The sequence below is a fragment of the Miscanthus floridulus genome, chromosome 18 (assembly GCF_019320115.1).
Source record: "Miscanthus floridulus cultivar M001 chromosome 18, ASM1932011v1, whole genome shotgun sequence".
NCBI classification, from domain to species: domain Eukaryota; kingdom Viridiplantae; phylum Streptophyta; class Magnoliopsida; order Poales; family Poaceae; genus Miscanthus; species Miscanthus floridulus.
This window is the reverse complement of record NC_089597.1, coordinates 95543429-95569195: the sequence shown is the minus strand read 5'-3', so window position 1 is coordinate 95569195 and position 25767 is coordinate 95543429. Positions and strand designations below refer to the sequence as shown.

The 25767-nt window shown below is 43.4% G+C and overlaps 1 pseudogene; it reads left to right on the top strand.

Moving 5' to 3' along the window:
• LOC136524219 (26S proteasome regulatory subunit 8 homolog A-like) overlaps positions 1-25767 on the top strand; it is a 43519-nt pseudogene that overhangs the window by 5600 nt on the left and 12152 nt on the right.

The following is a 25767-nucleotide window of genomic DNA, read 5'->3' as shown; positions in this document are numbered from 1 at the left end:
CCAAACTCTAGTGATGGAGCGTCAGATCACTTTGAGCAGCGCGTCTGGTCGGAACTTAACACGTGGCACAAAGCAGACTAGACGTTGAGATCGCTTGGATGAGGTTAAACTAAGGGGCCACGTGGCGCGCATCACGCGACTAGACGCTAGGTGGCGTGCATCCGATCACCTCGACCTACCTGTCTAGTCAGTGCATAGTAGGATGCTCTATGAACCCAACGGCTCTATTTCATTAGGGGCTCGATTTAAAGGCGTGTGGCCAGCTCTAGCTCACTCTCTTGGCCATTTGCATTGACATAGCAACCTTGTGAGCTTAGCCAAAGCCCTCCCACTCATCTGCATCATTGATTTAGCATCTTTGTGAGATTGGGAGAGAATCCAAGTGCATTGCTTGAGTGTTTGCATCTAGAGGCGCTTGGTGTTCGTGTTTCGCTGTGGGATTTGCTTGTTACTCTTGGTGGTTGCCGCCACCTAGATGGCTTGGAGCAGCGAGGATTGTCGAGCAGAGGTTGGTGATTGTCTTCGGCTCTGATCATGGTGATTGTGAGGAGTTCTTAACCTTTCCCCAGTGATGAGCCAAAAGGTACTCTAGTAAATTGCTCATGGCTTGTGTGATCCTCATCTTGTGTTGGTTGTGCGGCACCCTATTGAGGGTTTGGCATGTGATGCCAATTAGCGCGTAAACCTCCGAGTGAATCGCCACAATAAGGACTAGCTTGTCGGCAAGCAAGTGACCCTCGGTAAAAATCATTGTGTCATCATTTGATTCCGAGGTGATTGATCTTTATTGGTATTCATTTTTGTGATTGATTGGTTCATTACTCGGCTCAGCGGTATAACCATCTTGCTCTCTCTCTCTCTTTATATTACCACAAACTAGTGGTCAAGCTCTTTAGTGTAGCTAGTCGTGAGAGCTTGTTAGTTTGGTTAGTGTGGCTCTTTAGTTAGCCTTTGAGAGCACACTAACTTAGTATAGTGACATAGCCATTGTGTGGATAAAGACTATAGAAACTAAAATTGTGGTAGGTGACTTGCATTTTTAGTAGGCTAGCGCAACACTCGCTTTGCTTCATATTTATCTAACCGGTTTGCTAAGTGTTGTTGTAGAAATTTTAATAGGCTGTTCACCCCCCTCTATCCATTAGGACCTTTTAAGTGGTATCAGAGCCGTGGTCATTGTGATTTGAGGCTTAACAACCTTTGGTATAAAAATAACTCAAATCAACAACACCAAGAAGCCACCCCAATTTGATGGGTCAAACTATCCCTATTGGAAGGCTAAGATAATAACATATATCAAGTCAATCAATAGGAATGTTTAGAAAGTAGTGGAGACCAAAATTGAGATAGAAGATCTGGAGAATCCCACCGCGGCCGAAGAATTGTTTCTCCAAAACAATGATATTGCTCTTAGTGCCATTCATGATGCCATTGATGAGAGAACATTTGAGCAAATCAAGAACATTGAGATGGCTCATGAAGCATGGAAGAAGTTAGAGGAATAATTTGAGAGCACTCAAGCCAAGAAGGGTGCCAAGGCATATATCCTCAAGGAGAAGTTTGCTAGTTTCAAAATGAAGGAGGATGAAAGTGTGTTGGTGATGTTCCATAGGTTACAAGTGCTTATCAATGATCTTAAAGCACTTGGAGAGAAGGTAGAGAACAAGGACTTCTCCCATAAGTTCTTGAGATGCATACCCTCAAGATTTGGCACATTAGTCACTATTCTAGTGAGGAGTGGTTTAGACACTATGACACCAAACCAGGTGTTGGGAGATATAATGACCGATGATACATATAGAGATGATGATGAGAAGGAAGAAAAGAGGGAGAAGAAGGATGACAAGAAGAAGAGTGTGGCGTTCAATGCCACATCATCCAAGGGTAAGGCAAAGCAAGAATCATCAAGTGAAGATGAAGACTTGATCTTTGATGAGATTGATGATGAGAAGATGGCTCTCTTTGTCAAGAGATTTAGCAAGTTCATGATGAAAAAGGGCTACCGTGCTAGAAGAAAGAAGTCTTCATCCAAGAACAAGGAAGAGTCAAGAAGGTGCTTCAATTGCGGAAGCAAAGATCATCTTGTTGCTCAATGCCCATACAATAGTGACAATGATGATGACAAGAAGAACAAGAAGAAGGACAAGAATGAGAAGAAAGAGAAGAAGGACAAGATGACCTTCAAGAAGAAGAAGAAGAAGGGTGGTTCATATGTGGTCACTTGGGATAGTGATGCTTTCTCAAGTGATGACGATGATAGTGATGATGACAAGACCACCAAGAAGAAGGCACTTGCAAGCATTGTTATGAATGAGAAGCCTTCTCTCTTCAACACTCCATCATGCTTTATGGCTATGGCCACTAAGGTATAAATTTGTGATGATGGAAGTGATGAGGAACATGATAATGAAAATAAAAATGAAAGTGATAGTGATGATGATGAACCAACTAAGGATGAACTACTTGACATGGTAGATGATGCTAAAGAACACTTTGACATTAAGAGAAGGGAATGCAAAAGCTTACCTAAGGAACTAAAAGCCCTTAAGCAAGCCTTTGATGAGCTCAATGAAACTCATGAGAGGCTAGAGGAAGCCTATGAGAAGCTTGGCAAGGCTCACAAGAAGCTTGAAAAAGCTCATTCCTCTTTGCTTAATGAACAAAATAAAAAGAAGCATGTTGAGACTTGTGATGTAGGCTTAACTTGTGATATAATTGATAAATCATTATCTATGCCTATCATTGTTGCTCTCACTAACCCTTCTTGTAGTACTTCTACTTCCACCTCATCTAGTAGTGATGGTTTCACTTGTGATGCCTCACTAATGGTTGAGAATGAGAACCTCAAGAAGGAGGTCAATAAGCTCACTCACACCTTGGCTAGGGCCTATGGTGGTGAGGACCGCTTGCTTATGTGCTTGGGTAACCAAAGAGGTTCTCTCTACAAAGAAGGATTGGGCTATATCCCCAAGAAAGGCAAGGCGGCCTTTGCTCCTCACAAGACTAGTTTTGTGAAGAACAATGGTCAGTTTTGCACTAGTTGCAAGCAAGTTGGTCATAAAGAGCATGAGTGCAATAACAAGAGCAAAAATACTAATGTATCCTCCATTAAGCTTAATTCTTTCTATATGCTTACCAAGGGTGCAAATGGTGTAAAGGCTAAGTTCATTGGTAAACCATGGATGGGCTCAAAGAAGAAAGCTATTTGGGTGCCAAAGAGCTTGGTCACTAACCTTTAAGGACCCAAGAAAGTTTAGGTACCTAAAAAGAATTGATCTTCTTTTGTAGGTCAATTACAAAGTCAGAGGAAGGCATTAGGTTCTTGATAGTGGGTGCACTCAACACATGACCGGTGATGCAAGAATGTCCAACTCAATCAATACCAATGGCAATGATGGTTATGATAGTATCATATTTGATGACAATAGCAAAGGCAAGGTCAAAGGGCTTGGTAAGATTGCAATATCCAATGACATGAGCATTTCTAATGTGTTGCTTATTGAGAGATTGAACTTCAATTTGCTATCCGTGGCTCAACTGTGTGATCTTGGATTTAAATGCATATTTGGGGTAGATGATATAGAAATCATAAGTGTAGATGGCTCTAACTTGATCTTCAAAGGCTTTAGATATGAGAATCTATACTTGGTCGATTTCAATGCTAGTGAAGCTCAACTATCTACATGTTTGTTCACTAAGTCAAACATGGGTTGGTTATGGCATAGAAGGCTTGGTCATGTTGGAATGAAACAATTGAATAGAGTGGTTAAGCAAGACTTGGTTAGAGGCTTAAAAGATGTTGTGTTTGAAAAGGATAAGCTTTGTAACTCTTGTCAAGCCAGCAAACAAGTTGGAAACACCCATCCTAGGAAAAGTATGATAAGCACTAGTAAAGCATTTGAGTTATTGCATATGGATTTGTTTGGGCCAACACAATACACTAGCATCGGTGGAAACAAATATGGCTTTGTGATAGTGGATGATTATACTAGATACACTTGGGTATTCTTCCTAATGGACAAAAGTGATGTGTTTGCAACATTCAAATCACTTGTCAAGGGCATTCACAATGAGTTTGAAACAACAATCAAGAAAGTTAGAAGTGACAATGATAGTGAGTTCAAGAACACTAGAATTGGTGAGTTGTGTGATGAATTTGGAATTAGACATCAATTCTCGACCAAGTACACTCCATAATCAAATTATCTTGTTGAGAGGAAGAATAGAACACTCATTGATATGGCAAGGGCTATGCTTAGTGAGTACAATATGAGTCAATCTTTTTGGGCCGAAGCTATCAACACAGCTTGCTATTGTATCTACCGCCTCTATTATCACCCATTAAAAGAGAAGACACCATATGAGCTCTTGAATGGTAGAAAGCCCAACATTGCATATTTGAGTCTTTGGATGCAAATGTTATATCTTGAAGAAAGGCACTAGATTGGGCAAATTTGACAAGAAATGTGATGAAGGATTTCTACTTGGATACTCAACTACTAGCAAAGCATATAGAGTTTGGAATTTGGATAGTGGTACTATTGAGGAAGTTCATGATGTTGAATTTGATGAAACCAAGGGTTCCCAAGATGAGAATGAGAACTTGGAAGATGTTAGAGGCATTCAACTCTCAAATGCCATAAAGAATATGGATGTTGGTGAATTGAGGCCTAGGCAAGTGAATGATGATGAAAATGATCAAGTGCAAGTGCTCTCTAACTCAAATGTGCAAGATGATACAAATCAAGCAAGTACATGTGGCTCTCATGATAGTGAACAAGATCAAGTGGCTAGTGCATCATCTCAACCCAATGATCAAGCAAGTGCAAGCAATCAAGTTTCAACACTCCAGCCAACCAATATTGCAAGGGATCATCCATTAGACACTATCATTGGTGATATTTCTAGAGGTGTACAAACTAGATCAAGATTGGTTTCATTTTGTGAGTATTTCTCATTTGTGTCATCCATTAAACCAAAGAAGATAGATGAAGCATTAAAGGATGTTGATTGGGTGAATGCTATGCATGAAGAATTAAATAACTTCACAAGAAATCAAGTATGGAAATTGGTAGAGAGACCAAAGGGACACAATGTGATTAGAACCAAATGGGTCTTTAGAAACAAGCAAGATCAAGATGGTAGAGTAGTAAGGAACAAAGCAAGATTGGTAGCACAAGGCTATACACAAATTGAAGATCTTGATTTTGGAGAAACATATGCCCCGGTTGCTAGATTGGAAGCAATTAGAATCTTCCTAGCCTATGCTTGTGCCCACAACATCAAACTCTATCAAATGGATGTCAAGAGTGCATTTCTCAATGGTTATATCAATGAAGAAGTATATGTTGAGCAACCTCCTGATTTTAAAGATGACATAAAGCCTGACCATGTGTTCAAGTTGAAGAAGGCATTGTATGGCTTGAAGCAAGCACCTAGAGCATGGTATAAGAAATTGAGGGACTTCCTACTCTCTAAAGGATTCATGATGGGCAAGGTTTACACCAATCTTTTCACCAAGAAGATTGGCAAAGACTTATTTGTGTTGCAAATCTATGTTGATGACATCATATTTGGATCAACCAATAAAGACTTTTATGAAGAGTTTGGAAAGATGATGGCTAATGAGTTTGAAATATCCATGATTGGAGAGTTAAGTTACTTCCTTGGTCTTCAAATCAAGCAATTGAAAAATAGTACATTTGTGAGTCAAGGCAAGTATATCAAAGACATGCTTAAGAAGTTTGGCATGAGTGATAGCAAAGCCATTAGCACACCAATGGGAACAAATATCAACTTGGATAGTGATGCAAGTGGCAATATGGTGGATCAAAAATTACATCGGTCTATGATTGGAAGCCTACTATATATGATCGCATCAAGGCTGGATGTCATGTTTAGTGTATGCATGTGTGCAAGATTTTAAGCCTCACCAAGAGAAAGTCATTTGAAGGCTACAAAGAGAATATTGAGGTACTTGAAGCATACACAAAATATTGGTTTGTGGTATCCCAAAGGAGCAAAGTTTGAGCTAGTTGGTTACTCCGACTCTGATTATGCGGGATGCAAGGTTGAAAAGAAGAGCACCTCAGGCACATGTCAATTGTTGGGAAGATCACTTGTTTGATGGTCATCAAAGAAGCAAAATAGTGTTGCATTTTCAACCATCGAAGCCGAATACACATTCGTCAGTAGTTGTTGTGCACAAATACTTTGGATGAAGGCCACCTTAAATGACTTTAGAATTAAGTTTAAGAAAGTGTCATTGCTATGTGACAATGAGAGTGCAATTAAGTTAACCAACAACCCGGTTCAACATGCAAGAACAAAGCACATTGATATCCGCCACCATTTCATAAGAGGTCACCAACAAAAAGGGACATTTGCATTGAGAGTGTGGGCACCGAAGATCAACTTGATGATATATTCACCAAGCTATTAGATGAGAAAAGGTTTTGCAAGCTAAGGAATGAATTGAACATATTGGATTTCTCAAATATGTGTTAATGCATCCCCCCCCCACTTTTATATGATATGCCTCTCCTTCGAGAACTCCAAGGTAAAAGTTGATTGGCATGGCATACATCCTTGCTAAGGACATGTTTAGTGCATCTAGTCATCTTTCACATTTAATAGACTCATTCATGAAAATCAAATTATTTTGATGTTTGTATGGTACCACTATTGCTTCTATGCTTAATTTGGTCTAGTGGTAGCATATGATATGTTTGTGGGCTTGTAAACCTAGTGTTTGATCTAGAAAATAAGCTATAAGTGTTTAACTCAATATGGTACAAGATTACCCTTATTTGGAAATGTGAAGAAGCTTGTCCTTGGATCAAACTGAGTTAAATATCTTTGGCAAGTATTCTAGATTGAACCAAATTTGGGAAAATGATCCTCACCCCATTGATTGACATTGATAATCTCAACCTATCTACATTTTGAACCTTTATGGTCATTGATGACAAAGGGGGAGGGGGAGAGATATGGATCAATTAAATTTTAAGCACACAAGTAGGGGGAGCAAGCTCATGAACTTGTATGGTGAATTTGAATGTGCATTTCATATATTTGCTTGCATGACACAAGTTTTAAATTTCAATATCCATGCTTGTGTGATGTATGCTAGTTGTAGGTTTGAATGATGAAATGAAAAACTAGCATACATTAGTTAAGAAACTAGACTTATGTTTATTTTATAGAAACTAGACCCTTGCATCTAATGTTGATCTCATGGGGTATTCTAGTTTTTGTGTATGTCTAGTTACTAATGGTGCTAAGGATGGTATATTGGTGCACTTCAATTGGTATCACGCTTCAAAGGTCTATCTTTTATACCTTAGCATCATTTGGTAGACATTGTCTCCTATATTTCCTATCTAAGCATATGTGCAAGCTATAATCCAAACTCTTAGAACATATGTAGGGGGAGAAATTGCTACCATATGGGGTTCATGAAACTTGTCCATATCCTTTTTCACATGGTAAAAATGCTTGGGCAAGCAACATGGATTCAAATGAATTTCAATTCATATCTTTGTGAAAGGGTTGTCATTAATTACCAAAAAGGAGGAAATTGAAAGATCTAGTTTGGTTTTGGTAAATTGATGAAACCCTAAGTGCTAACCTAGTTTATCAAAGTGATTATGAGATAGGTAGCACTACTCCAAGTGATGAAGCAACAGTGAAGATCATGATGATGGTGATGCCATGGTGATGATCAAGTGCTAGGACTTGGAAAAAGAAGAAAGAGAAAAACAAAAGGCTCAAGGCAAAGGTAAAATTGATAGGAGCTTTTTGGTTTAGGGATCAAGACACTTAGCGAGTGTGATCACATTTATGATCGATAGCTGTACTATTAAGAGGGGTGAAACTCGTATCGAAAAGCGGTTGTCAAAGTGCCACTAGATGCTCTAACTCATTGCATATGCATTTAGGATCTAGTGGAAAGCTAACACCCTTGAAAATGTTTGTGAAAATATGTTAACATATGTGCACAAGGTGATACACTTGGTGGTTGGCACATTTGATCAAGGGTGGTGAAATTTGGGGTCAAAAGGAGCTATTTCGTATTGATCAGACTCTACCTTGGGCAGTGACTAGACTCTAACCCTGCGTCCAGTCAGTGGTGCGCAGTGAAGGCCACCCTCGGTCCTTTGACCGGACGCTGAGAAGAAATAGGACCAGACACGCTGAGGGTGCATCCGGTCAGGTGATGACGTACGCTGACGAAAGCATCTGAAAAGGCCAATAAGGACTGGACTCTAGTCCATGTCCAGTCACCTATGATCGGACGTGTTCGGTCAAAAAACGGTTCTAGGATCCTACTAGAAATGACTGGACTCTAGTGATGGAACGTCTGGTCACTTTGAGTAGTGCGTCCGGTCACAACTTAACACATGGCGCGAAGCAGACTAGCTATTGAGATTGCATGAGGTTAAACCAAGGGGCCACGTGGTGCACATCGCGTGATCAGACGCTAGGTGGCATGTGTCTAGTCGCCCCGACCTACGCGTTCGGTCGGTGCACAGTAGGATGCTCTATGAGCCCAATGGCTCTATTTCGTTGGGGGCTCTATTTAAAGGCGTGTGGCCGGCTCTAGCTCACTCTCTTGGCCATTTGCATTGACATAGCAACCTTGTAAGCTTAGCCAAAGCCCTTCCACTCATCTCCATCATTGATTCATCATCTTTGTGAGATTGGGAGAGAATCCAAGTGCATTGTTTGAGTGTTTGCATCTAGAGGCACTTGGTGTTCGTATTTTGTTGTGGGATTCGCTTGTTACTCTTGGTGGTTGCCACCACCTAGACGGCTTAGAGCAGCGAGGATCGTCGAGTAGAGGTTGGTGATTATCTTCGGCTTCGATAGTGGTGATTGTGAGGGATTCTTGACCTTTCTCTGATGGAGAGCCAAAAGGTACTCTAATAAATTGCTCGTGGCTTGTGTGATACTCATCTTGTGTTGGTTGTGTAGCACCCTATTGAGGGTTTGGCGTGTGATGCCAATTAGCGCATGAACCTCCAAGTGAGTGAATCGCCACAACGAGGACTAGCTTGCCAGCAAGCAAGTGAACCTCGGTAAAAATCATTGTGTCATCATTTGATTCCGAGGTGATTGATCTTTATTGGTATTCATTCTTGTGATTGATCGGTTCATTCCTCGACTCAGCGGTATAACCATCTTGCTCTCTCTCTTTACATTACCACAAACTAGTGGTCAAGCTCTTTAGTGTAGCTAGTCATGAGAGCTTGTTAGTTTGGTTAGTGTGGCTCTTTAGTTAGCCTTTAAGAGCACACTAACTTAGTATAGTGGCATAGCCCTTGTGTGGAGAGAGACTATAGAAACTAAAATTATGGTAGGTGGCTTGCATTTTTAGTAGGCTAGCGCAACACTTGCTTCGCTTCATATTTATCTAACCGGTTTGCTAAGTGTTATTGTAGAAATTTTAATAGGCTATTCACCCCCTCTAGCCATTAGGACCTTTCAATAGGGAGTAGCAATTGTGCATCTACATTTCTCATTAGGCTTGTCTTGGTCAAGTGAGAGTTTGTGCTTGTTACTCTTGGTGATCGCAATCACCTAGACGGCTTGGTGGTTAGGAGTTTGGTGATCATCCAATAGAGCTTGTAGATGACCCAAGTCATGTCGTGAGTGGTTATGGACGATTCACCATGACGGAGTGTCAAAGAATCAGTTCATAGAGAGCACTTGATCTTTGCATGGATCAAGGGGGAGCTACACCCTTACGTGATTGCTCCAACGAGGACTAGTGGGGAGTGGCGACTCTTCGATACCCCAGAAAAACATCATCGTGTTCCTTTTCCTCTCTTTATTTGGAGCATTTACATTTGAGCAACTCATTTCATGTCTTTACATTCCTAGAATTGCCATGCTAGAGTAGGATTGGAACCTAGGGTGCAAAACTTTTGTATGGGAGAACAATATAAACATATTCTAGACACAAGGGGTGAAATAGGCTAAGTGTAGGGCTTAATTATTGCAAAAATTTAGAATTAGTCCAATTCACCCCCCCCCCTCTTAGGTATCTTGATCCTTTCAATTGGTATTGGAGCCTCGTGCTTCCTAAATTAGGCTTAACCGTCTAGAGCAAGATGTCTCATGGGGATGGATCCCCTCCTATCTTTGAGGGAGATGATTTTTCTTATTGGAAAATTCGCATGGAGGCATACCTAGAGGCTTTAGATGTTGGAGTTCTTAGAGTTGCCTCACAAGGATTCCTAAAACCTAAGGATCCTGCCAACCTTCAAGGTGATGAGGTTAACTACGAGAAGTGGAATACAAAGGCTAGAAACACCCTCTTTAGAGGCCTTTGCAAGGATGTTTTTAACCATGTGCGGAACCACAAAGACGCCCATGCACTGTGGTAGGACATTTGTGCACTCTATGAGGGAACCAAGAGTGAGCGTGAGGAATGCTACCACCTTGTGATGAAAAAACTTAATTCATTTGAGATGCTTCCTAGAGAAAGTGCTAATGCGATGTATTCACGCTTGAATGTTCTTGTAGAGGATGTCAATGGGCTTGGACTCACACAAATACAACCCTCCGATGTTGTGAGAAAGATCAATGCACATGAGATGTACATGCACATCACTCCACAAGATGGCTCTTCTTCCACCAAGAAGAAAGATTTGGCATTCAAGGCTAGCCAAGAGAAGAGGGGCAAAGCAAGAGTTGATCATGATAGCTCAAGTGATGATGAGATTGATGATGCAAGTCTTGCTCTCATGGTGAGAAGAACTGCCAAGATGCTCAAGAAGATAAACAAGAATGGTGTCAAGTTTGATGGCAAGAAGAAGAAATTCTTCACCAGTAATAGAAGGAAGCCCATCTCCAAAATGGATTGCTATAATTGTGGAGAACTTGTTCATCTAGCTCATCAATGCCCTAAACCTAAGAAAGACAAGTACAAGAAGAAGTACAAGGGCAAGAAAGATGACTCAAGTGATGAAAATGATGATGAGAAGAAGAAGAACAAGCCATACAAGAAGAAGGATGGCAAGAAGAAGAAATTTCACAAGAAGAAGAAGAATGGCAAGGCATATATTGTTGGTGATTGGCTCACGGACATTGAATCATCAAGTGGCTTATCTGATGATGAAAGTGAGAATGAGAAGAAGGTGGCTGCTCTTATGATTGATTCTTCACTATCTTCATCGACACCACCACCGTCATCTTCTACACACCTATGCCTTATGGCTAAGGGTGAATAAAAGGTACAAAATGATGATGATAGTAGTGGTGATGATAATGCTAGGAATGATGAAAGTGGTAGTGATAGTGATGAAGAATTTGAATCACCTTCTTATGATGATCTTGTCAAGTTGCTAAACCAATACACTAAAATCATTAGAAAGACAAGAGCTAAAAATAAAAAGCTAGAACTTAAGGACCCACTCTTAGCAAAGTATGTCATAGCCAAAAAAGCTACTATTGAGCTTAGAGAAGAAAATAAAATTGTGTCATCCAAACTCAAGGAGCTCAAATCCTCTAAAAAGGAGCTTAGAGAAAAAACATGATAAACTTGAGGGGGTACATAATGAGCTCACCACTAGTTACAATTTGCTAAAAGAATAGTACACCAATCTCAAGATTAATCATGACAATCTTGTTCTTTCTCATGAGTTATTATTCAATGAGCCACATGATGCTACTAACAATGTTGTTAAGATTGATATAGCTACATCATGTGATGACTTAATTGTTGAGAGCATTGAACAAGGTTCTAGTAACAAAGGCAAGAAAGTGGTTGAATCCGACAACTATGATGATTATGTCAAGCTCAAGAATGAGAATAAAAAGTTCAAGAAAGATCTTGAAAAGCTATCAACCACCAACACAATTGTGATAGAGAATCTTGACAATGATTATGATATAGCTCTTAAGAATGAGATGCTTAAAGAAGAGAACAAGAGACTCAAGATGAAGAAAAATCATGATGAACTTAGAGAAGAAAACAAGAAGCTCAAGTTGGAGAAAGAACATCTTAAAACTGGTTTGAGCAAGTTCACAAGAGGCCAATATCTCCAAAGTGAGCTACTCATGAACACCATGATGAAGATGGATAGAAGTGGTATTGGGTACTTGGCAAATCAAGAGAAGAAAGCTCAAGCTCAACAACAACAACAATACAAGTCAAAGCCTAAGCCAAAGAGATGTTTTGAGTGTGGACAAGAAGGTCACTTTGCTCATAAGTGTCAAACTCCACCACCACAACCCTTGCCCAAGCATGCAAGACCCTTTGCCTTCAATGCTCACTACATGCTTAGAAAGGATTCTAGTGGAAAAATAAAAGTCATGTTCTTAGGTCCATCCAACAAGAATAGGCCTAAGCAAATTTGGGTTGCAAAGTCACTAGTTGAGAAAGTCAAGGGCCCTCGTCAAGTTTGGGTTCCTAAACAACAAGCTTGATCTCTTGTGTGTACGTGAACTACAAGACCGGTGGAAGTCATTAGGTTATTGATAGTGGTTGCACTCAACATATGACCGGTGATCCTCGTATGTTCACCTCACTAGATGAAGAAGTAGATAGTCAAGAAAGGATTACATTTGGTGATAATTTAAAGGGAAAAGTTCAAGGATTGGGCAAAGTTACAATATCAAATGATCATTCAATATCAAATGTGCTATATGTTGCTTCATTGAGTTTCAACTTGCTATCCATTGGTCAATTGTGTGATCTTGGCTTTCAATGTTTATTTACCGAGAAGGAATTGGTTGTGTCAAAGAAAGATGATGATCAAGTTATATTCAAGGGTTTTAGATACAACAACCTATATCTAGTGGATTTCACCTCCGAAGATACAAACTTGAAGACATGCTTATTCACCAAAATATCACTTGGGTGGCTATGGCATAGAAGACTTGCACATGTTGGGATGAGCTCACTCAAGAAGCTAATGAAGAATGAATTAGTGAGAGGTTTGAATGATGTGAAATTTGAGAAAGACAAGCTTTGTAGTGCATGTCAAGCTGGCAAGCAAGTTGCAAATACTCATCCAACAAAAGCTTACATGTCAACAACAAGAGTGCTAGAGCTTCTTCATATGGATCTATTTGGAGCAACAACTTACAAGAGTTTGGGAGGAAATCTATATTGTCTTGTGATAGTTGATGACCACTCTAGATATACTTGGGTGTTCTTCCTTCATGACAGGACCAAAGTGGCTACATGTTTCAAGAAGTTTGCCAAGAGAGCATAAAATAAATTTGAAGTGAAGCTCAAGAAGATAAGAAGTGACAATGGAAAAGAATTTGACAACACAAACATTGAAGCATATTGTGATGAAGTAGGGATCAAGCATGAGGTCTCCGCAACATACACTCCTCAACAAAATGGTGTAGTAGAGAGAAAGAACTGGACACTTATCACCCTTGCAAGAACAATGTTTGATGAGTACAATACACCCAAAGCTCTATGGGCGGAAGCTATCAACACCGCATGTTATGCATCCAATTGCCTATTTCTTTAAAAGTTTTTTGGCAAGACCTCTTATGAGTTGCTCAATGGGAAGAAATCGGACGTATCATTCTTCCAGGTGTTTGGTTGAAAATGCTACATCTACAAGAAGCGACAACATCTAGGGAAGTTCCAAAGATGTTGTGATATTGGTTTTCTTGTTGGTTACTCATCAAAGTCCAAAGCATATCAAAAATTTAATCATACCACCAGCTTGGTTGAAGAAACATGTGATGTGGAATTTGATGAATCTAACAGCTCCCATAGAGCACATGAGAATCTTGATGATGTAGGTGATGAACCATTGAGGGAGGCCATGAATAACATTCTAGTTGGAGACATCAAGCCCAAAGATGATGAAGATGATGTATAAGTGATTAATCCACCCTCTTCATCAAATGTGCCACAAGATGATGATAAAAGATAGGAGAATAGAAAATGAAGATACTCATGTCTCCCATGATCAAATGGTGGCATAAGCTCAAGATGTTGATGCTCCACAACCTCCCTCTCAAGTAGTTGATAGACGAAATTCACCCCTACTATAAGCACATCCACAAGATCTCATCATAGGGAGTCCTTCAAAGGGTGTAATGACTCGCTCTCAAAAACTTGCTTCATTTATTGAACATCACTCATTTGTTTTTCTTGTATTGAGCCTAAAAATATAGAAGAAGCTCTTCAAGATCGAGATTGGATAAATGCCATACATGAAGAGTTGAACAACTTCACCCGAATGAAGTTTGGACACTTGAAGAGCGACCACATGATGCAAGAGTCATTGGAACAAAGTGGGTGTTCTGCAACAAACAAGATGATCAAGGCATCATTGTGAGGAACAAGACAAGGCTAGTTACAAAGGGGTTCTCCCAAGTTAAAGGGTTGGATTTTGGAGAGACCTTTGCACCGGTTGCAAGACTTGAAGCCATTCATATCCTTCTTGCATATGCATCCCATCATGAAATGAAATTATATCAAATGGATGTTAAAAGTGCATTTTTAAATGGTTTCATAAATGAACTAGTCTATATTGATCAACCTCCTAGGTTTGAAGACCCTAGATATCCTAATCATGTCTATAGGTTGTCCAAGGCGCTATATGGGCTTAAGCAAGCCCCAAGAGCTTGGTATGAACGCCTTTGGGATTTCCTCATTGAGAATGGCTTCACCATTGGGAAGGTCGATACCACACTATTCACCAAGAAGCTTGATGGAGAGATTTTCATTTGTCAAGTATATATTGATGATATCATATTTGGCTCATCAAATGAAGATTATTGCAAAGAGTTTGGTGAATTGATGTCAAAGGAGTTCAAGATGTCTATGATTGGAGAGCTTACATTCTTTCTTGGTTTTCAAGTTAAGCAAATGAGAGAGAAGATTTTCATCTCTCAAGAAAAATATATCAAGGACCTTCTCAAGAGGTTCAGAATGGATGAATGTAAGCCAATCAAGACACCAATCCCATCTAATGGACATCTCGATCTAGACGAGGGAGGTAAATTAGTTGACCAAACTCTCTACCGTTCTATGATTGGTAGTTTATTATATTTGACCACATCTAGGCCCAACATCATGTTTAGTGTGTGTATGTGTGCTAGATTTCAAGCTAATCCTAAAGAGGCTCACATGGTTGCTGTTAAAAGAATCCTTAGGTACCTTAAACACACACCAAGCATTGGTCTTTTGTATCCCAAAGGAGCTAGATTCTAACTAGTTGGCTATTCCGATTCAGATTATGCCGGTTGCAAAATTGATAGAAAAAGCACATCTGGAGGGTGCCATTTGCTTGGTAGATCACTGGTGTCTTAGACCTTCAAGAAGCAAAATAGTGTGGCATTGTCCACCGCCGAGGCAGAGTATATTACCGCGGGTGCTTGTTGTGCATAAATTCTTTACATGAAGCAAACTCTTCTAGACTATGGTGTAGTTCTAGAAAAGATACCTCTCTTGTGTGACAATGAGAGCACAGTAAAGCTTGCTAATAATCCAGTTTAACACTCTCGCACCAAGCACATGGATATCCACCATCATTTTCTTAGAGATCATGTTGCTAAAAATGATATATCACTAGAAGGTGTAAGTACCGAGGATCAATTGGTAGATATCTTCACTAAACCACTAGATGAGGCTACATTTTATCGGTTGAGGAATGAGCTAAATATGCTTGACTTTAGTAACTTCACTAAAAATAAGCTTGTGTTGTCCCTTGCATTGCATTGTGATATAAAACATGTTTAATTTTTAGTAATGCACTTAGGGCTTGTCTAACATGGTTAAGATAACCGTCAAAATGCATGTGAAGAAGCTTAACCTTGGATCAAACTTGACAAACAACTAGACTTACTTTCAAGTATTATTGATAGAATATCGTTGGCTCATCTAAGCACATCTACCTAGCAACCCATGTTGCTGTGGTTTGTTTATGTGCAACACGCACACTCTAAAGCAACAATCCAAATTGATCATAAAAAATCCATTAGTCTTCAGCTCGATGGTCGCCATCTGGTTTGAATCAACATTCGAGATCACCTCCTAGAGAGATGGTACTGGCGCATGACATATACGCCTAGCAATTACGACCCATATCGCCCATTTTTTGACACAACTCGGTACTACACACCGAATATTCACCGACCTCTCCACAATATCATCAAGGCTTAGTAATTTCTACTATATAGTCATTACGGTTTTTTTCTCCATGATTTGAGTAATCGACACTTCTTGATTTATCCAAGATTTTCACTTGTGGCTTGGGGACTATGTCATCATTATGATTTGGTTTCTCACCATATTAGAGACTTTTTTTCTGGTTACTGTTGTTTCTGACCCGAGCACCACGTGACCACGTCACCTATTGTCAGACTCGGGGACTAAGTAGGCACACTTCACCTTGCAATGAATGTGCACTTTTTATTTTAGGGCTTAGCCCGTGGACTGGTTGCCTGTTCGGCTGGTCTTCTATCTTTCTTCTACTTTCAAGACCCTGGCACCATGTGACCACATCACCTACTATCAGGCTCAGGGACTAAGTGGGCACACTTCACCTTGCGGTGAGTGTGTTTTCTTTAATCTATTCATGGGAAGACTTCATGCCTCTCAAAGTTGAAGAAGATTATCTCCCTTTCTCGTGGTCAGACTCTAAGTGGGCACACTTGGTTCACAGCGAGGAAATTTTTTATTTTGAACTTGAGCTCCTTACATCCTTCTGGCAAGCCTTACTTGGGTAAGCCTAGGCTCGGTCGGATAGTTAAGTTGGCCCATAGAGAGCACTTGGTCTTTGCGTAGATCAAGGGGGAGCTACACCCTTGCGCGGGTGCTCCAACGAGGACTAGTGGAGAGTGGCGACTCTCCGATACCTTAGGAAAACATCATCGTGTTCCTTTTCCTCTCTTTATTTTGAGCATTTACATTTAAGCAACTCATTTTATGTCTTTACATTCCTAGAATTGTCATGCTAGAGTAGGATTGGAACCTAGGGTGCAAAACTTTTGTATGGGAGAACAATAGAAACACATTCTAGACACAAGGGGTGAAATGGGCTAAGTGTAGGGCTTAATTATTGCAAAAATTTAGAATTAGCCTAATTCACCCCCCTCTAGGGCATCTTGATCCTTTCAGAAGGCCAATTTTATGTCCAGGTGATGAACACGCCAGTCCTTCGCTGCTGCCAAAGCCAGCAGCAGTCGGACAGACTCCATGCGCGCTACCGGCACAAAGACTTCCTCAAAGTCGATGCCCTCATGCTGGACAAAGCCTTGGGTGATGAGGCGTGCCTTGTGCTTGACAATGGTGCCATGCTCATCCTGCTTGAGCTTGTACACCCACTTCAGGCTGATCAAACGACATCCTGGAGGTGGATCATTGAGCTCCCAAGTCTCATTTTCCTCGATCACATTCATCTCCTCCAGCATCGCTCATCGCCAATTCGCATCGCGCTTGGCCAGCGTGAACGTGGGTGGTTCCTCTAAACTGACGAGAAGCAGCTCTGGGTCATTGACCAGCCTCTCCACCAAGCCTAAGGGCCTTGTGCTGCTGATGATGTCGTCCAGCCTACGAAACCACACCTCCTCACCATCATAGAAGGCATCCACGAACTCAGTGAGGCAAACTCGATCGGCGTCGATGGAGTCCCCTGTTCCATCGGAGTGGTTGGCATAGCACCTAGAGTGCTTGGCACCCTAGCTGCAGTGCTCGACACTACTCCTAGACCACTCATCACCACTCCTAGAGTGATAGGCACCACTATAGGAGTGCTCGGCACCAGTCTTGCAATGGTCGGCACCACTTCAAGACTTCTCAGCTCCGCTATGGGAGCATTTGGCACCCATCTTGGAATGGTTAGCACCACTACAGGACCACTTGGCACCCCTCCTAGAGTGCTCGGCACCCCTCTTGGAGTGCTTGGCACCACCCCAGGGGTGCTCGACTCTATTGCTGGAGTGGTCAGTACCTCCTCTCTAGCGTCTCCACCACCGTGGATGACAAGTGTTCAACGATGAAGGTGCTGGTGAAGCCGCTAGCTTCCCCCATGCCTGAACTATCCTAGTCCCAGGCCACCTTCTCATTGAACATGATGTCGTGCGAGACAACCACCTTGCCTCTGTGTGGGTCATAGAGCCGATACACCTTGGTACCTTCCTCATGCTCCTATCCTCTAGCTTGGTGAGGACCGGCTTCATCTTCCTAACATGGCCGATGCAGCCAAATGTCTGGTGGAAGAACATGCTCGACTTGTGCCCATACCAAGCTTCGAACGATGTCTTGCTCTTCAGGGCCTTGGTGGATGCGCGATTGAGGATGAACATCGCCGTGGTCACCGCCTCACCCCAAAACCTTATCGGCATGCTCTTCGCCTTCATCATGGATCAAGCCATGCCAACCACTGTCTAGTTCCACAACTCCACCATGCCATTCTACTATGGCTAGTATGGCGCGGTGTGGTGTCGCACCACACCCTGATCCGCATAGTATGTAGCGAACTCCACCGAAGTGAATTCGCCGCCGCGATTAGTCCGTAGCATGCGCAACTTCTTGCCGCTCTCCACCTCTGCGTGTGCCTTGAACTTCTTGATCGCCTCTACCACCTCATCCTTGCTTGTCAAGAGTTACAACCACATATAGCGACTGCAATCATCCACGAGCAGGAGGAAGTACCACCGACCACCGTTTATGGCTGGCGTGATTGGCCAACAGAGATCACCGTGGATGAGCTTGAGAGCGTCCACCGCATGATACTTGGCCACCTTTGGGAATGGTAGCCTCCTTTGCTTCCTGACTAGGCAGCTGTCACATAGCTTGCCTACGTGCTTGATGTGGGGTAGCCCTCAGACCATCTTCTCTAGCCAACTGAGCGCGTCGAAGCTGAGATGGCCAAACTGAGCATGCTACAGCCATGGCTCCTCGGTGTGCTGTGCTGCCAGGCACACCGACTGGTCCACCTTCAAGTCGAGCAGGTATAACTAGTTATGGGACCTCTTCACCTTGGCAAGAAGGAACTACTCCCAATCCCTGATCCTAAGGACACCGTCCTTGATCAGTACCTCACCACCATGCTCATCCAGCTGGCCAATGCTGATAATGCTTGAACACAGCTGCATGATATAATATACATCTGTTAGCACATGGTGCTCATAGTTCTAGCACCTGAAGATGATGGTGACGTGCCCTCGGATCGCCATCCTTGAGCCATCACTAAACTTCACCATGCCAGTCACGTTGCCATTGAGTTCAGAGAAGGCTTCCTTGGTGAAAGGATCAAGATGCCCAAGAGGGGGGGTGAATTGGGCTAATTCTAAATTTTCTTGCAATAATCAAATCCTACGGATAACCCAATTAACCCCTTGTGCCTAGAAAAGTGTTTCTATCAAATTTACGCACAAAGACTTGCAACCTAAGTTCCAAACTTACTTTAGCATAGCAATTCTACGAATGTAAAGACAAGTATTAAATTTGCTCAAAGTAAATACTCAAAGTAAATGATCAAAGTAAATACTCAAAGTAAATGCTCAAAGTAAATGCTCAAAGTAAATGGAGAGAGGAACGCGGCGATGTTTTGCCGAGGTATCGAAGAGTCGCCACTCTCCACTAGTCCTCGTTGGAGCACCCGCGCAAGGGTGTAGCTCCCCCTTGATCCACGCAAGGATCAAGTGCTCTCTACGAGTTGATTCTTTGACACTCTGTCGTGGCGAATCACCCAAAGTCACTCACAACTTGAGTTGGGTCACCCACAAGCTCCGCCGGGTGATCACCAAGCTCCCAATCACCACCAAGCCATCCAGGTGATGGCGATCACCAAGAGTAACAAGCACAAACTCTCACTTGACCATGCGAAGCCTAATGAGAAGATGGATGCACACTTGTCTACTCTTGATTCACTAATGAGGTTTCACTCTTGGATTCTCAAATCACAAACACCTCACTAGGACCTTGCTCTTCTTGGCACTCACAAATGTGTTTCTCAGCTGTTGGTATAAGCAAAAGAGCCTCCACACACGAGTGGAGCTTCTATTTATAAGGCAGCCTGAAAAACGAACCATTATGAGCTTCTGCGGGGTGACCGGACGCTCTGATCGTTTTGACCGGACGCTTCGGTCAGTTCAACCCACGCAACAGTTTTTATGTGATGATCGGACGTAGTCAGGGTCCGGTCAGTACTGACCGAACATGTTCGGTCGCTCTTGGATGCTTACTATAATCGACCGGACGCTGGATACTCAGGGTCCGATCACCACTAACCGGACGCGTCTGGTCACACTTTCTCAAGTCTGGACCCTTACTAGAGTCGACCGAACGCTGGCCCTCAGCGTCTGGTCACACCAGACTTGTTCTCCTCAGTCAAATGAACTGACCGGACCCTACGGCCAGCGTCTGGTCGCACCGGAGCCAGCGTCTGGTTAGTATTTGACCCTTCATTCACTTCCAACTCTCGATCATATGTAAATGAAGTTTGCTCCAAAGGATCTTAGGCATTCATAGGAGCTACCTAGAGCTAGTTTTAACAAGTGTGCACCACACCTAACTCACTAGACTCAACTAGGTCAAGCTACCCATTCATACCCCCCTTCATAGTATGGCCAAAGGAAAAAACAAAGTCCTAAACTACTCTAAGTGTCTCTCCAACTTCAATTGACACTTAGAACTAGTTATCCTTAACCTTGTCATCCATCCTTTGAAAATTGAAACGATTTCCATCATAGGGGCATGACAAACTAGATTGCCCAATCGATCTCCATTACCATGATCTAACTTAATTGCCTCTGCAAAACACACGTTAGTCATAGTAATCTTGTATTGACATTAATCACCAAAATCCAACTAGGGGCCTAGATGCTTTCAATCTCCCCCTTTTTGGTGATTGATGACAATACCACCTCGAGTATGTTAAAGAGTGAGGTTTTTGACGGGCTTGGTTCATATAAGCTTTTGTCGATAAGAACAAAAGAGTTAGGCAAGCTTATATGACCCAAGCCAACACAATGTACTCAAAGGATATGAATTAAGCATGAGTACAAGTAACAAAGCTCATTTGCTTCGAAGTATAAATGCGGAAGCAAAAGCAAATGAGCATACCACAAGTGATATGACATATAGATAATGTAAAGTAGAAATCACACATGTCATATATCACAATCACGTAGATAGCACTATCACATATATATAATAGTATGCATGATAGTAAACACACGAATGCATAAGTAATAGTGTATCACACAAATAAAACTCCAAATGTATATAATAAGCTAATACTATATAACTAGCTCCCCCTAAATGTAGCTCCCCCTGAGACTACATACTGAACTCCCTCTCCCCCTTTGGCGTCAAACACCAAAACCTAGGGGTCGGTCGGCGGGGCTGCAGCGGATGAGCCGGGTGCTGAAGAACATGGGGCAAGCTAGAACTGGGCACCATCATCATCTGACCCTGAGCTCTGAACTGACTGACCCTCTATGGCAGGAAGTGTCGCTGAAGCGGTCTAGGTCTGAGCTGGGGCTGGTGCTGCCTGTGAAGCTGCTAGTATGTCTGTCGTAGGATCTGACGAGGCGACAAACGAGGGGAGCCTCTGAGTAGTCACTATGACTAGAGCTGCTACAGACAGACCGGCGGTATGCATATGAGGCAGAGTAGGCATGCTGGTCAACTCATTGAAGGATGCTCCAAGACTCCTAGAGACTAACGTCTTAGGCATGAATAGTGAGGAAGACTGCTCTGGTGTGAAGCCCATCTGAAGTGGAGTGAACTGCAGGGCTACCACGGGTGAGGCTAACCACTGGGACACCTATACAAGAGGTGAAGCAAACTGAGCTAGAGGTTGTCCCTAACTCTAGAGCCCACTAGGCTGTACTACTGGAGTCATCAAAGTGGTAGGAGGCTGTGTAAGCTGGGGCGAAGGCTGTGGCAGTGGGACCCTAATGGCTGTCACTACATGCTGCATGAATCCCATGAGCTGCTGCTGCATAAGTAACTGCTGGTGCTAAAGGAGCTGCTGCTGCCGCTGGAACTCGTCCTGATGAGCCTGAAACTGTGTGAAGTTGGCAGCTATCTCCTATGCCTGTCGTGTCAGATCCTGCTGCATCTGCTCAAGAATAGCAATGAGAGCAGGGTCTGTCTGCGGAGCAGGTGGAGCAGAACTGGAGCTACCGGCCTCTACATCGTGTCTGCATGGAGGCATCTGAGGTATAGGTAGGTAGTCATCGTCAGAGCTGTCACTGTACTCACTCACCTCCTACTATGCCTCTAGCTCCTCCTCCTCAGTGGCTGCAATCCCTCTAAAGATCTCATCCTGCTGAGCTGCGGACTCTGGCATGTTAGGACGATGGCTAGGCTATCTGGGTGCCTGAGGAGTGGTGTGTCTGATCCTCTGTGATAGGTTGTAAGCTGGGAACTCTATGGTGGCACCTGTATACTCATCCATCATACCAGGGGCTTATCAAGCACAACTCTGCGGATGAGGAACATGATCCAGTGAGCATAGGGAAGCTGCCTGCGACCCTTGAATCCCTCAGCTATTGTGTCCTCCATCTCTGAAAGCAGGAGATCCCAGATATCAAATAATGTCTGCTGCATGATGGCATTGAGAAGCCAGAGCTATAAGCGTGTCAGGCCCTCCCTGTATCCCAACCTGGGAAGCAGTGTCCTCCTGATGATAGCCTCTAGCACTCTCGCTGTAGGAGTCAAGTCACTGGGGTTCCTGCTCGACCCCTCACCAAAGGGCTCCTTGAAGCAATGGCGCACTAAATCTGTAGGGGGCACCAGCCCTCCATGAGGACGCCTGGGAGGCCCCTGCTGTCCATAACAAACCTCATGCATCTTGATAGGCTGCTCCTATAGCCTTAGTATCTCTCTAGCCCTACCACTCATCACTCTGTAGTCTTTGCCTCTGAAAGCAAAGTGAATAAACCTATGATGTGGATCGATGAAGAGTGAAGCATAAAACTGATGAACCCAAGATGGTACATATATCCCCGTCCGTCCAATCAAATCTATTAGTCCTGGCAAATATGATAAGTATGGCTGAATGCTCTCTCCGGCTGCTGCCACAATAGACTCTATCTGATAGACTCTCTGAGATCTGAACACTGCCCCACTGTTGAGATAAGCATTGTAGAAATCCTCCTGTAGTGGCATGTAGAAACCCTCAGCTGCTCTCTCATCCCTCCTCGGAGGAAACCAAACCTTAAACTCAACAAAACACAGCTACTGAACCTGCCTGGCGGTAGTGGCCCTCAAGTCGAGGTGTACCACTAGAGGTGGACCCTGTGGTCTAGGTGGAGGACGTGATCCCCTCCGCTGTGTCGGCAGCCTCGATGAGACTGGTACACAGGTCCGTCCAGAGCGGCGAAGCTGGGGTGCTGGCTCTGTCTCCTCGGCCTACTGAGTCTACTATGCCTGCTCGCCCTCCTGAGTCTCCTAGGCTAGCTAAGGCTCTACTGGTGGGGGCTACTGTTGTGCTGACGGACCCTCCTCAATGGCAACCCATCATCCTGCAAACGTGGCAGTCCTAGCTAGACTACTATGATGACGCTCAACCTCCTTAATCACAGCTTTGACTGCTGGTGAAACTGGCTGATCTACAATGACAACTCTACTGCGGGCACCACCTCTCTTGGCACTCTCTGCGGCCTCTACAACAGCTACTGCTCTCGCTGTCTCTGTGTTGGGGTACTTCCACTTCTTGGATGTCACCTGCTTGGTTGACTTGCCCTTCGATCCGGCTGGCTGGCGAGGCGGGGGCCTCCGATCACCATCACCTGGGCCACCACCAACGTTCTTGGTGCGAGCCATCTGAACTGACAAGATGGTGAACTACCGCTGATGAAGATCAACTATCAAACTGCCGCTTTCAAGGCTTGGCCTCGATCCTTACTCGCGAGCTTGGCTTCGAGTTGACTGCCAACTGCCAGAAGAACCACAACGGAACCGACTCGCTGCATGATAGAATAGATGGATATACAAATAAATACCATATGTCTAATAGATGCGAAACCCTAATAGAGAAAGCAATATAGATGCGAATTTGAATCGAATGGCTTTCTACCTGACGATCAGCGATCCGAGAAAAGATAAGATGTCACGTGGGGAATCTCGGAACCGGCTAGGGTTAGGTCAAAAGCCCTAAATGCAATGGGGAATCAGTGCATTGAAAATTTGATCTAGGTCACAATTGTAGAGATCAAGATTGAAAAATAAATCTTGCCTTACCAATCAAGGAGGTGGTAGGGCTAGGGCACACGGCGTGATGACCAGCAGCCTTGGCAATGGCGCTAAAGAACTCAGCGGGCTCGGCTTGGGCGGAGAGGTGGTGAGAGGGCCGAGCGAGCGTGGTGGTGCGTGAGCTGCGGCGGCGCGGGCTGTGCTGGCATGGTGGCACGCAGGAAGACACGGGCAGAACTAGCTGGATGGCGGCACGGCGAGCTTGGATGTGAGGTGGCTGGCACAGTGTTGCAGTGGCGTGGCGAGGCAGTAGCACGGCGGCGCGCAGCTGGCGAGCAGTGGAGGCGCAGGAGGCGACAGCGCTGGCTAGGGCAAAGGCGAGGTGAAGGGCGAAACAGGGTACGGCTGTGGTTAAATAGTTTCCCACACGCGATAGATTAGGAAACAGAGAAAAGAGTCTTGAAACCGCGCGAGATCCACTAACCGGACGCTCCGGTGGTAGCGACCGGACGCTACCACCCAGCGTCCGGTCGATTCTAGAGAGGTCCAAATCCTCTGGAATCGGGACCGGACGCGTCCGGTGGTCCATGACCAGACGCAGGCAGGGTCCGGTCAGTACTGCCTTTCCTTCCTTTGATCGACCGAACGCTGAAGGTCCACTTGACCGGATGCACAGACGCAGCGTCCGGTCACTCCTTCGGCAGCAGTTCATCTCCTGTGAACTGACCGGACGCTGGACAGCAGCGTCCGGTGCAGCGTCCAGTGCACTTTTTCTAGCAAACCTTCAACCTTCCTTCGCGCTGCCTGTTCCCAATCAAGTCCCAACATGAATAAAATCCAAATAAACACCAATTGGGACTGATGTGAGTGACCTCTCTCAAACCCTTATATTTTTCAAATATTTTGCCTTAGGCTATAATTCTTTTTAAGAAAATAGGCAACAAGAGGGCAAATGGAACAAAACGACAAAACAACATTCATGCATATGCAATACTTGTAAGTAAATCTAGTTGCTTGTCAAGTTTGATCCAAGGCTAAGCTTCTTCACACGCTTTTCGGTGGTTATCTTAACCATGTTAGACAAGCCCTATATGCATTGCCACAAATTAAACATGTTGTATATTACAATGAATACAAGGGACAACACAAGCTCAATTTTTAGTGAAGTTACTAAAATCAAGTACATTGAGCTCATTCCGCAATCTACAAAATGTAGCCTCATCTAGCGGTTTAGTGAAGATATCCGCTAATTGATCTTCGGATCTTACACCTTCTAGTGATATATCATTTTTAGCCACAGATCTCTTAGAAAGTGATGGCAGATATCTATATGCTTGGTGCCAGAGTGTTGAACCAGATTATTTGCAAGTTTTACCACACTTTCATTGTCGCACAAAAGAGGTACTTTCTCTAGAACTACTCCATAGTCTAGCAAAGTTTGTTTCATGTATAATATTTGTGCACAACAAGCACCCACGGCAATGTATTCCGCTTCGGCGGTGGACAAAGCCACACTATTTTGTTTCTTGGAGGACCAAGACACAAGTGATCTACCAAGCAAATGGCACCCTCCGGATGTGCTCTTTCTATCAACTTTGCATCCAGCGTAATCCAAATCAGAATAGCCAATT